This window comes from Pristiophorus japonicus, unplaced genomic scaffold (assembly GCF_044704955.1).
Source record: "Pristiophorus japonicus isolate sPriJap1 unplaced genomic scaffold, sPriJap1.hap1 HAP1_SCAFFOLD_572, whole genome shotgun sequence".
Lineage (NCBI taxonomy): Eukaryota > Metazoa > Chordata > Chondrichthyes > Pristiophoridae > Pristiophorus > Pristiophorus japonicus.
In genome coordinates, this window is record NW_027254480.1 from 49188 (window position 1) to 63700 (window position 14513).

General features: G+C 45.9%; 1 pseudogene; it reads left to right on the top strand.

Annotated features, from left to right (window-relative positions):
* The first annotated feature begins 1313 nt into the window (after window positions 1-1313).
* Window positions 1314-8306, top strand: LOC139254666 (zinc finger protein 180-like; annotated as a pseudogene).
* The last annotated feature ends 6207 nt before the right edge of the window (window positions 8307-14513 follow it).

A 14513-nucleotide genomic window follows, 5' to 3' on the forward strand; every position in this document is an offset into this window, starting at 1 on the left:
ACCTTGGGAAACAAAACAGCAAAGGGGAATATTATTTGAATGGGGAGAAATTACAACATGCTGAGGTGCAGAGGGTCCTGGGGGTCCTTGTGCATGAATCCCAAAAAGTTAGTTTGCAGGTGCAGCAGGTAATCAGGAAGGCGAATGGAATGTTGGCCTTCATTGCGAGAGGGATGGAGTACAAAAGCAGTGAGGTCCTGCTGCAACTGTATAGGGTATTGGTAAGGCTGCACCTGGAGTACTGCGTGCAGTTTTGGTCACCTTACTTAAGGAAGGATATACTGGCTTTGAAGGGGGTACAGAGACGATTCACTCGGCTGATTCCGGAGATGAGGAGGTTACCTTGTGATGATAGATTGAGTAGACTGGGTCTTTACTCGTTGGAGTTCAGAATGATGAGGGGTGATCTTATAGAAACATTTAAAATCAAGGAAGGGATAGACAACATAGAGGCAGAGGGGTTGTTTCCACTGGTAGGGGAGACTAGAACTCGGGGGCAAGGCCTCAAAATACGGGGGAGCCAATTTAAAACCGAGTTGAGAAGGAATTTCTTCTCCCAGAGGGTTGTGAATCTATGGAATTCTCTGCCCAAGGGAGCAGTTGAGGCTAGCTCATTGAATGTATTCAAGTCACAGATAGATAGATTTTTAACCAATAAGGGAATTAAGGGTTACGGTGAGAGGGTGGGTAAGTGGAGCTGAGTCCACGGCCGGATCAGCCATGATCTTATTGAATGGCGGAGCAGGCTCGAGGGGCTAGATGGCCTACTCCTGTTCCTAATTCTTCTGTTCTTATGTTCTTATGTAAAATCTAGAATCTGAAGTCTACAAATCTCGGACAAATTAGAATAAATCGCCTCTCAACTGTGCTGCAAATGTTAGAAAGACGCTTTGGATACCTGGCCTCCTGTGTGGGTCTGTTTGTTGCATTTGTTTGAGCTGGAGTGGAGATGGAGGAGAAGCTGCTGGGTTTCACCCCCAGTATTTCTGGGCCCAGTGGGACCAACAATTCCCCATGTGGGGCTGTCAATGGAGGTGGGTTCCATTTCCTGAAGGACATTGATAAACCAGTTGGGTTTTACCACAGACTGGCAGTTTTCATGGTTACTATTTCGAGTGCTGGCCCCACAAATTACCAAGTTCATTAAGCTGAATTTCTCAAAGTGCCTTTGTGTTTTTGTGGATTCTCTCTCATCCACCCTTTTTCTTGACTGAAATTCACTTTTCAGGGTATTAAAATGGGAGGATTTATCGACCGGAGGCTCAGACCAAACATCAGATTAACATCTGACGAAATCACTCGATTCATCGGGAATGGATTATCATCCAGCAACTATGGATACAAAAAGCACTGTTCATAGCGGGGAGAAAGTGTATACGTGCTCTGTGTGTGGACAAGGCTTCAGCCGATCATCCAACCTGGAGAGACACAAGCGCAGTCACACTGGGGAGAAACTGTGTAAATGTGGGGACTGTGGGAAACGTTTCAACTACCCGTCCCAGCTGGAAATACACCAGCGAGTTCACAGTGGGGAGAGGCCGTTCATCCGCTCCGAGTGTCAGGAGGGTTTCACTCAGTCATCCAACCCGCTGATACATCAGCGAATTCACACTGGGGAGAGGCCGTTCACCTGTTCCGTGTGTGGGAAGCGATTCACTCAGTCATCAACCCTGCTGACACACCAGCGAATTCACACCGGGGAGAAGCCGTTTACCTGCTCTGATTGCAGGAAGTGATTCATTCAGTCATCCCACCTGTTGAGGCACGAGCGAGCTCACACTGGGGAGAGGCCATTCACCTGCTCTGAGTGTGGGAAGGGATTCACTCGGTCATCCCATCTGTTGAGGCACCAGCGAATTCACACTGGGCAGAGGCCGTTCACCTGCTCTGAGTGTGGGAAAGGATTCACTCAGTCATCCCACCTGTTGAGGCACCAGCGAGTTCACAAATGATTGTCGGGGTTGGATTATGCTGTTATTGCTGCTGTTAATCACAACCCGACTGAACCATGTTCATTCTGACAGTTGGGGTTTGTTTCCGCTGATGAAAACTCCTGCAACTGGACTGGAGTTTAATATTTGGGATGGAGACAAATAAATTCGTGTTGCTTTCAATACATTGCTGTAGATTTTTCTCTTTCCTACCCGAGTGTTTAGCATCACCTGGCTGGAGCTCAGAGAGGACAAGCTGGGGGGAGGATCATATGGGGGAAGAACTTCAGCATGGACACAGCCCTTCAGGGTCATACTGAGAGGGGCAAATGGCACTTTGGTCTTTCTCATCTCTCTTCACTGACAGCAACCCGTGCGGGTTAATCTTGACAGTGTAAGGTGTGGATGATATCCACGCAAGGGTGCTAAAAGAGATGCGATGGGTGCTCTGCCAGCCACTTGCCCATATCGCCAACAGCTCAGTAAATTCATGGTTTGTTCCCTGAGATTGGAAGGTAGCCGATGTAGATCCCATTTTTCAATTGTGCACAAGTCAGAGCTCGGGAACTGAAGGCCCATCAACGTGACCTCCATCACTGGGAAGGTGCTTGAAGGGATCCTGAGAGATGCTGTTTTCCATCATGGGGAAAGTGAAGGGGCCATTAGAGATACTGAACATGGATTCCGGAAAACAAGGTCATGTCTTACAAACTAGCTTGAGTTTGTAAAGAAGTTGTCAGGATGTGGATGGGGGAATCCGGTTGACATTGTCTACCTCAGGATGTCAAACTCATTTTTTAGTGTGGGCCTGATTCAATATCCTGGCACTTGGCATGGGACACATTCAGCAAAAGCCATTAAAATAGGAATAAATGAAGATAAACTACATCGGAATTTGCATTTAGATTTTATTTACTGCCGCTGCTCCCAATGCCTGGCACCTCTTAGCTTGAGCATTCATGAACTAACCCTGCTCAAACCATAAGCACAAGGATATCGGTGCATGGTTCTGCCTCTGACAACAAGGCTGTGTCACTGCCACACACAGATACCGTTTCCTTGTTTCACATCTCAATACAAAGACCATCTGTTCACACATCCCCTTTCTACACAATTGCAGCAGACATGAGCAAGGACGTGAGGCTGATTAAAAGACACATTTCATTACAGCAATGGTTACACTGGGAGAAATGTTCAGTTATTTTCCATTACAGGCAAAATGCCGGACAAACCAGCAGCACACTGGCACCTGAACAGTGTCTCATCGGCCGACAGACTTTTCTTAAATAGATTTGCTGCGTGGAAATGAACTTAAACGAGCTTTGCGGGCGTGATGCTCTATTCACACATTGAAGGTGAGAGAGATGCTGTGGAGCACACACTCAGTCCAGTAGCTGAAAGTGATTCACAGACTGGGTTTTGTATTTAGTGATCCCGGGCGTGTTACCAATACCGGCAAAGATGAAGCCCATGTAATAAAAGGGACAGCGGATACTGTCTCACTAGTGAGTCAGAATGAGAAGCTTTAACAACAACCCATGTTTCACAAAGGGAGACCTCACCAGACCAAAGGACATTGGGCGTTTAATGGGCTGTTTTTGTCAGTAGGCTACAGGAGGCTATTTGTGACAGAAGGAAAGCTGGTCACAGCAAACAAACAGTTTACCGGCCTGTCCAGGGCCCACTCCGACCCCCACCTTCTCTCTCTCACTATTGATGGACACTGCTGCAGTAATTCCTCCTCTAATCTTTCCTCTCTTGTCCCTCCCACACCCCTAATACACGGCCCGACACAATCTCTCTCGCCCTGCATCCTCACTGTGCTGGAATCCACACCAGTCTCCCCATCTGCTCCTTGTTCTCTCCCTGGATCCTGAAACTACAGAACTCGCTTATCCCTCCTGAAGTCTACAGGCTCTAAAACTGAAGCTTGGTGGCCCTCAGTCCCCACTCCTTGATTTACGTCCCCTTCTCTCCTCCTCTTTCCCCCTTGGTTGTGTTCCACACTCTGGGCCTTGGGCCTTCCCCGGGGATTCTCAGTATGAACAGGGGGATGTGTGTTGAGACAGGATATCCCAGCTCTCCTCCTCTTTCCACCTTGGTTGTGTTCCACACTATGGGCCTTGGGCCTTTCCCGGGGATTCTCAGTATGAACAGAGGGATATGTGTTGAGACAGGATGTCCCAGTTCTCCTCCTTTAAAGGGACATGGAGAGGACTAGCTGGGCTGTTGGCCCTGCTTTATGACATCACTAAAGTGCCTAACAACCAACCTCCCTGAGCCCTGATCATTTTGGTCTGTGTTGAGCTCAGTGTTGTTACAGGAAGGGAAGCAGGAGCAGTATTTGACCCGTGTGAAACTCAGGATTAATGGGGAGAGGTATAGGATCAATTTATACCTTATTGAGTGCGAAATGTCATTGTCCCAGACATTCCCTGTCCCTCAGTATCTGTGTCGGGGAGCGACCGATGGGTTCACTCTGTATCTAACCCGCGCTGTGCCCGACTGGATAGTGTTTGATGCTAGCACGAGGTGCTCAGCTCAATGATCACAATATTTAATCCAAAGATGATCAGATAAACCCATCAGCTTCACCCCTGGACACAGGTCCTGAAGGACAGGGAGAGTCTCTAATACTTTGTCTGGTGTCCTTGATCAAATTTAAACACCTCACATCTCTTTTTAAAAATTCGTTCATGGGATGTGGGCCTCGCCTCTCATCTCTCATTCTTCTGTACGAGAGCGAATATAGGCCTAGTCTACTCAATCTCTCATAGGACAATCCCCCCATCCCAGAAATCAGCCTGGCGAACCTTCATTGCACTCCCTCTATAGCAAGTTTATCTTTCCTTACGTAAGGAGACCAAAACTGCACACAATACTCCAGGTGTGGTCTCACCAGAGCCCTTTATAATTGCAGTAAGATGTCTTTACTCTTATACTCAAATCTTTTTGTAATAAAGGCCAATATACCATTTGCTTTCTTAATTGCTTGCATATAAGCTTTTAGCGATTTGTATACAAGAACACCCAGGTCCCTCTGAACACCAACATTTCCCAATCACTCACCATTTAAAATAAATACTCTGCCTTTCTATTTTTACTGTCAGTATCTAACTTAACATTTCTTCACATTATATTCCATTTACCATGTTCTTGCCCACTCACTGAGCCTTTTTCTATCCCTTTGAAACCTCTTTTCATCCTCCTCACACTTACATTCCCAACTAGCTTTGTAGCCTCAGCAAACTTCGATATATTACATTTGGTCCCCTCATCCAAATTATTGATATAGATTGTGAATAGCTGGGGCCCAAGCACCGATCCTTGCAGCACCCCACCAGTTACAGCCTGCCCACCCGAAAATCACCCGTTTATTCCTACTCTCTGTTTTCTGACCGTTAACCAATTCTTGTTCATATATTACCCCTAATCTCACGAGCGATAATTTTGTTTAATAATCCCTTTTGTGGCACCTCATTGAATGCCTTTTGTAAATCTAAATAAACGACATCAAGTGCTTCGCCCTTGTCTATCCTGCGAGTGACAAACTCAAGAAATGCTAACAGATTTGTCAAGTACAATTTCCCTCTCATAAATCCGTGTTCATTCTGCCCAATCGTGTTATTACATACTACGTGCTTAATAATTGATTTTAGCATTTTCACTACTACTGATATCAGAACTACCAGTATTGCACGGGTTAGATACAGAGTAAATCTCACTCTATCCTGTCTCAAACACTATCAGGGTTGATACAGAGTAAATCTCAGACTACAATATCCCAAATGCTCCCAAGGCACGTACAACATGGTTTAGATACAGCGTAAAGCTCCCTCTACACTTTGCCATTAACCAGTCCCAGGGCAGGTGCAGTATAGGTTAGACATGGAGTATATCTTCCTCAACCCTGCCACAAAACATTCTCAGGACAGGTACAGCACGGGTTAGGTACAGAGTAAAGCTCCCTCTGCCCTATCCCATCAAATAATCCCAGGGCAGGTACAGCACGTGGTTAGATGCAGAGTAAAGCTCCCTCAACATTGTCCCATTAAACACTCCCAGTGCAGGTACAGCACGTGTTTAGATACAGAGTAAAGCTCCCTCTACACTTTCCCATCAAACACTCGCAGGGCAGGTACAGCAGCGTCAGATACGGAGTAGAACTCACTCTACACTGCCCCATCAAACACTCCCAGGACAGGTACAGCACAGGTTACACGGAGTACATCTCCTTCTACCCTGACCCAGCCATTCCGTTGCAGATACAGCATTTGTTACATATAAAGTAAATCTCCCTCTACACTGTTCGATCAAACACTCCCAGAGCAGGTACTGCATTGGTTATACACTAAGTGAAGCTCCCTCTACACTGTCGAAATAAACACTCCAAGGACAGCTACAGCACAATGTAGATACAGTATAATTCTCTCTCTAATCTCTCTAGAATTGTGCACAGTTTTGGTCGCCTTATCTAAGGAAGAATATATTTGCCTTGCTTAGAAACAGAATAAAGCTCCCTCAACACTCTCCCAGCAGACATTGCAAGGGCAGGTACAAAGCAGGTTAGATACAGAGTATATCTTCCTCAACCCTGCCCCAAGCATTCCAGAGCAGATACTGCATTGGTTAGATACAGATTAGAGCTTCTTCTACACTGTCCCATCAAACACTCCCAGGGCAGGTACAGCACGGGTTAGATACAGAGTAAAGCTCCCTCGATAATGTCGCGTCAAATACTCCCACGGCAAGTACAGCACGGATTAGATATGGAGTAAAGCCCCCCCCCAAGACTATCCCGTCCAATGTTATTGAATAGGGAGAAGGCTCCGAGGGCCGGGTGGCCCCCTCCTGCTCTTATTTCTCATGGTCTTATGTACCCAGCATGCCCCGTGGGGGAGAATGTGCCGCACGCAGAGTCCAGGAGCTCAGTGCGCCGGTGCTGGTCATGGCTTTGTTTGGAGTAATAGTGGAGGAGACACATTTCGGGCAGGCTCTACAGAAGTATCCTTTTCAGTGGGACGAAGGGGAATAATGGACCACCAGGGAGTAAGGGAGGCTTCATTAACAACCGGTACCCGCCGCAAGCCCGGAATAGTAACCAGAATATCGGCGATTGCAGCTTCGGGTCTTTTTCCCAATCACAGGCCCAGGCTAACAGCGGGCATCTTGGTGCAGGAAGGCAGGTTCAGCGCTCCGCCATCTTGATTCAGTTAGTCGCACAGTGCAATGTGCGGCCATCTTGGTGCAGGTACAAAATGAATGATATCAGTGTCTGGAACTGAACCCAGCTAGAGTAAGCAACTTCAGGGAAGGGGAACCAGTGATTGTAGAACTGAACCCAGCCACATTTAACACATTCAGGGGAGGGGAACCAGTGAGTGTAGAACTGAACCCAGCCAGAGTCAGCACCTTTAGGAGAAGGAAGTGTACCTGTGAGTGTAGAACTGAACCCAGCCAGTGTCAGCACATTCTGGGAAGGAGAAGGAGGGGAACCAGTGAGTGTAAACCTGAACCCAACCAAAATTGGTAGTGAAAACTGGGAGTGGAGGAGAAACTGTCTCGAAATTTGTGTTGATTTGGATTTCAGCACAGCAGGTGGGCCAACGTGTGGGAGAGGGATTTATAGCTTTGGAAGGACAAGGGAGATAAGCATGTTCCATGGAAACTAGATGAGTATATCCTGAATTTCTGTCCTGTACTGGCAGCGATGAGTTTTGTTATCCCATTTTACAGCGTATTAGAAGGGGAGATTTTCAGACAGGAAACACAAACCAAATATCATGTCAAGATCTGACAGAGTCACTCGATGCATCAGGACCTGAATATCATCGGCCTTTGAAAGTGAAAGGAGCAATGTTTGTCTGTCTTGCCTGTGGGAAAAGATTTCAAACATCAGTTTGACTGGAAAGGCACTGAGACACACACTCCCGAGTGAGTGTTCCAGTGCACGGATTGTGGAAAGAGCTTTAACCAGTTACACAGCCTGAAGAAAACATCGCAGCATACAAAGCACCGAGAAACTGTCAACGTTTTGTGCACATGGGTTAGGCTTCAACTGATCGACCAACTGTGGAGATTCACAAGGACACCCACACCACGGAGAAACCGTGGAAATGTGGTGACTGTGGGAATGGACTCAGATCGCCGTCAGAACTGGAAATTCATCGACGTAGTCACATTGGGGAGAAGCCATTCACTTGCTCTGTGTGTGGAAAGGGATTCACTGCATCATCCCACCAGCTGAAATACCAGCGAGTTCACACATGGGAGAACAAGTTCACCTGCTCTGAGTGTGGGAAGCGATTCACTCGGTCATCCCACCTGCTGACACACCAGTGAGTTCACACTGGGGAGAGGTTGTTCACCTGCTCTGAGTGTGGGAAGGGATTCACTCAGTCATCCGACTTGCTGCCACACCAGCGAGTTCACAAGTAACACAAAGGGTTAGAATCTGCTGTTATTGCTGCTGTTAATCACATCCCGACTGAACCATGTTCATTCTCATAGTTGGGGTTTGTTTCTGCTGATAATAACCCTGAAACTGGGCTGGACCTTAATATTCTGGATATATTGCTGATTGTGTTCTCGGGGCTGCAGTGTCCATTTAAAAACTCTGTGTGTTATCTTTCCCCTTAATTCAGCAACTCTCAAAAATAAAATTATGAACTTTTACTTTAATCCTACCTTGATCTTTGGTACACAATCTATAATAATGTAAACGTTTGTACTGAATATAATCTCCAATTAGATAGAGCTTGCTGACAATTCTTACTGACTTGCACATTACACACAGCGGCCCCTCCATTATCCACCAGAAAGAAGGGGAATGTGAATTGGTGGGGAATCAGTATCCCCAAATGGTGTCCCCCATCTGGTGTAGCAAAACCCCTGGCACGGCAATGGAGTCAAGTCCAAACCAAAACTGTGTGCAGTGCTCCAGGTGTGGTCTTACCAACGCCCTGTACATTTATAGCAGGACTTCCCTACTTTCATACTCCATCTCCCTTGCAATAAAGGCCAGCATACCATTTGCTTTCCTGATTATTGCTGTACCTGCATGCTAAATATTTGCATTTCATGTACAAGAACCGCCAGATCCCTCCGTGCTGCAGCATTTTGTAATCGTCCCCATTTAAAGAATAATTTGCTTTTTTATTTGTACTACCAAAGGGGATAAGCTGACATTTTAACACATTACAGTCCATCTGCCAGATTTTGGCCTCTCACTGAGCCTGGCGATATCCTTTCGTAGATTATTTGCGTCCTCCTCACAGCTTGTTTTCTCAACTATCTTTGTATCATCAGCAAATTTGATTATGTTACACTCGGTCCCTTCATCCAAGTCATTAATATAAATGGTAAATAGTTAAGGCCCCAGCACTGATCCCTGTGGCACTCCACTAGTTACAGTTTGCCAACCTGAAAATGATCCATTTATCCCGACTCTCTGTTTTCTGTTAGTTTGCCAATCCTCCATCCACGGTGATACATTAACCCCAACCCCATGAGCTCTTCGCTTGTGCATTAGCCTTTTCTGTAGCACCATATGGAATGCTTTATGGAAATCCAAATATACAGCATCAACTGGATCTCCTGTATCCACTTCGCTCGTTACATCCTCGAACAACTCCAGGAAATTTGTCAACATGATTTCTCTTTCATAAAATCATGCTGACTCTGCTTGACTGCAATATGATTTTCTAAATGTCTTGCTACTTTTCCTTAATGATGGACTCCAGTATTTTTCCACTGACAGATGGTAGGCTAACTGGTCTATAGGTTCCTGCTCTCTGTCTCACTCATTTTTAATTAGGGGTGTTACATTTGCGGTATTCCTGTCCACTGGGACCTCGCCAGAATTTAGGGAATTTTGTTAGATTACAACCGATGCACCCTCTATCTCTGCAGCCACTTTTTTCAGAACCTAGAATGCATGTAATCAAGTCCAGGGGACTTGTCCGTCTTTAGTCCCATTAGTTTGATTAGTACTTGATCTCTAGTGATAGTGATTGCTCCCCCGCTCCCCAGCCCCCCGCAATAGCTCCTTGGTTATCAACTATTAGGAAGTTTTTAGGTGCCCTCTACCATGAAGACCGATTCAAAATTATTTTTTTAAAGTCTCTGCCATTTCCGTGTTTCCCATTATTAATTCTCCAGTTTCACCTTCTAAGGGACCTCAGCTGCTCGTTTCCGTTTTATATCCCTGTAGAAGCTCTTATTTTCTGTTTCCATATTCCTTGCTAATTTGCTTTCATCTGCTATCTTCACTGTCTTTATCATTTTTTCGTCGTCCTTTGCTGGTTTCTAAAAATTTCCCAATCCTCAGGCCTTCCACTGTCGTTCGCAACATTATATGCCTTTTTTCAATTTGATACCATCCTTTACTTCCTTAGTTAGGCAGGGATGGTTCATCCTTCTCTTAGCATCTTTATTTCTCACTTGAATAAATCTTTGCTGAGAGTTATCAAATATATCCTTAAATGTTTGCCATTGCATTTCTACAGTCTTATCCTCCAACATATTTTCCCAGTCCACTTGTTGTCAGTGACAAGGGTTGGTTTATATCACATGGGAGGAACTTGGTGTCAGTGACTGAGGCTTTGGTTCAACATTCTTTGACATGACGAAGGACTTTGACAAGGTCAACCATGAGGCGTTATGGAGTGTACTCTACAATTTCTGCTGTCCATATTCCCAATACAAGCCTCCTAAAGCAAGTGCTCCATTCGGAGTTTCGACACGGCAGGGACATTGGGTGGGAGGGGCTTCAGGGTGTCTGTCAGTTTTATTAGTCATCATGTTTGTGCCCAGATCAGTGGCCCCTGAAAGGGAACCTTGTTGTTCTGGTGATTGTTGTCTGGTGACTCTGGGCCAAACTGGCTCACCCTATTGGGCCAGCCTGTGATCACCCTATTGGGCTAGCCCAGGCTCACCTGGCCCAGGCCATCCCAGGCTCACCTCATTGGGCCAGCCCGGGCTCACCTATTGGGCCAGCCTGGCCACGCCCTACTAGGCCAGCCCGGCTCACACGATTGGGCCCGCCCGGCTCACACTATTGGACTAGCCTGGACTCACCTATTGGGCCAGCCTGGGCTCACCCTATTCGGCCAGCCCGTCTCACCCTATTGGGCCAGCACAAAAGATCCATTGTCCAGCGGAAAGAATCGGCAGCTCATTGATTTTATTCTCACTCTGCGCGCAGCGGTTGCAGAACTGAACCCAACCTTGTAAGCTGAAAATGCATAGTCACAGTCACACTGGGGAGAGCCCGTTCAGCTGCTCTGAGTGTGGGAATGGATTCACTCAGCCATCCCACCTGCTGACACACCAGCGAATTCACACTGGGGAGAGGCCGTTCTCCTGTTCTGAGTGTGGGAAGGGATTCACTCAGTCATCCCAACTGCTGAGACACCAACGAGTTCACAAGTGACTGCAGGAGTTGGATTCTATTGTTTTTGCTGCTGTTAATCGCATCCTGATTGAATCATGTTTGTTGTATCACTTGGGGTTTGTTTCTGTTGATGTGAATAACCTATAACTGGGCTAGAGCTTAATATTTTCATATTTCAAATAACACAGTGTGTCGATATTTGATATCTCCAAGACCAGAGCGGACTAACTGATGTCCTGTTACTGACTGCACCAATTTGGGCCTTTTCTTCTTTCTAATTCTGGATTATTACAGTTCTCATACCATCAGTTACTCTCCGGGACAAGTTCCCAGTCTGGTAATCACTTTCAGATACTGGACTTAGCGTGTGCCCCACAGCATCTCTCTCACCTTCGATGTGTGAATGGAGCACCCCGCCTGCAAACCTGGGTTCAATTTAAATTTGAATCCACTCAGCAAATGCATTTTAAAAAATATGTACATGTAAACTGATCACATGAAATAATTGGCAAAGGTTTAGAGTCACCAAGATGAATAAGTGAACACATCACGGACTAACAACCCAGCTCTATATTCACAGGGGAAAGTTTGTTATCTATCTGCTCGAATGTCAGTTGGTGAGATGAGCGACTGAATCTCTTTCCACGCACAACAGCATCCATTCCCGCTGTCCCCACATTTACAGTGTTGAGTCAGGTGGGTGCACGAGTCTCACAGGCTGAACGATTGGTTGTAGGAGCATCCACACACAGAACAGGTGTCCTGTTTCTCCCCGCTGTGATTGGTGTTTTTACAAAGGCTGATGATAAGATGATCCTGATCAATCTGGGGAATCTGTCAAACCTTGACACGATGTCTGGATTGCATTTCCCAGTTGCAGATCCTCCCCTTCTAATACCCTGCAAATAAATGGTGGTTACAAACGTTGTTACTTTAAGTACAGGATATAAATTAAGAATAGACAATTCTAGATTCTATGGAATATTCTGTCCCCTCCTGTCCCTCCTAAATTCCTTATTCTAGACATTTACTGTCTAAAATCAACATTCATTTCATCGCCTGAGCTTTATTATCTCCAGAAAGTGATGAATCTGGCTCGGTGCAATTCCACAGACATTAGTTAACCTCTAGTGCCACACGGTCAGTCGATTCAGTGAGTGCCAGCAGGATTTCCACTGTGGTAGGCATCACAGCCTCAACTCCTGTCCTCAAATGACATCCACACACTTCCCAGTTGTACAGAGGACAATTATAACCTGTGAACTGCTGCCTTGGCTGAGCTCAACTAACAGCCCAGATCAAGGATCGAACTTGTGACCGTCCCAGTCAGTACTGCAGTGTTCTGAAATTGGGGGTTGGGGGTGCGGTGGGCGGGGAGGGGGGTTGGGGCAGGGTGGGAACAGAATATTTTGAAACAAATTTGGCTCCACCTGTAAAGGAAAACTTCGTCACAATGCACAATTCTGAACTCTTTCCAAATTAGACAAGCAAGTGAAATGCATCATCAAAAACAGTGAGACATTTTAGAATGGCTCAAGTCACTGAATTAGCTTTACAATCATTGCACAGTACAGAAGGGAGCGACTGGTAATGGTAGCTCGGTTCGTAAAGTCCCCCAACACAAGATATTGCTCTGGAACTTTTTAATATGCATCTCTTCCAAGAAACAGAAGTAAAATTCGACATCTTGAAACAACTGCCTCCTCATCAGGGAATTGAACCCCGGTGTCCCGCATGACAGGCAGGGATACTCACCACTATACTAACGAGGAACTGACGTGTAGCAGCTCTGTCAGAGCAGGAATCGAGTCACTGTGAACAGAACTGGACACCAGGAGAAGTCGACAGACACATTGAGAGACAGAGAAAAACCGACAAACAGGGAGAGACAGACAGCGAGATAGAGACAACGAGAGACAGTTTGTGTGAGACTGAGAAGGAGAGGCAGACTGAGTGCGAAAAAGAATCAAATATATACATATACAGAGATGTGTGTGTGTGATCTATTAAGAGAGAAAGGGAAAGAGTGAGAGAAAGACAATGAATAAAGACAGTGACGCGGAGAGAGAGAGATAGAGAGAGAGCGATAGAGACTGAAACAGAAAATGATGGAAATACTTCTCAGCTTACAAGCAGGGACTAACAGAGATAGGCAAAGACATGGACAGACCGAAATGATGATGGGAAAGAGAGAGCCAGTCAGACAAAGAGTCTGAGAGAATCCCATTGGAACAGACGTGGCACCATGAGAAAGAGACAGATTGAGAGACTGAGACAAACAGAGAAACAGGGACAGACAGAGTGAGTCAGACTGAGAGAGACAAAGACTCAAACATACAAAACTCTCTGAAGAGAGAGAGAGGCAGAAACCGAGCGACACAGATACATTTCACAATTTCATTTCATTATCGGTTCAGAGTGTCACATTGTTACAGAAAATTGCTGATTCAACCGATGAAAATCCGGTCTCACTGATCAGAATGGGAGGAAATCCGTGTTAAATTAAAGAGATACCAGAAGTGGGGGACGAACCCACGCGGGACAAACCCATTGAGTTTTAAGGCCAACGCCTCAACCACTCGGCTATTCTGGTCCTGTGAGAACCTGGATTCTGTCTCTGTGAGAATCTGGGCTTCAACCCCAACCCCACATACAAATACATACACATCGGCTTTCAGTGAGCATTTACGAACATTTTTAGTAACATTGACACGGGGGCAACTCTCCTATTCTTTTTCGAGAATTACACTGGGAACTTTCATATCCACCCGAGGGTGCAGACGGAGCTTCAATTTAACATTTCATCCGAAAGACAGCAGCTTCAACAATGCAAAATTCCCCAAGTGCTGTACTTGAGTGTTAGCCAAGATGATATGCTCAAGTCTCAGGAGTGCGACTTGAACAGACAAACTCCCGATTCAGTCGAGAATGCGGCCACTGAACCATTGCCGATACAAAAGTTCACAACCGTATTATTTTCCCCAGGTCGATTTTGTAAGTTCCAGGACATACCAAATTCATGGTGATGATTTTCACAGACAGTTGCACATACACAGAGACATATAAAGAGATAGACAGACACAGAGACCCACACACACATAACTAAAAATTTGCACGCACCAACGGGCATGCACAGATGCCTCAGACATCTCGAGGGATAGACAGGCTGAATCACTGTCGCAACTTTG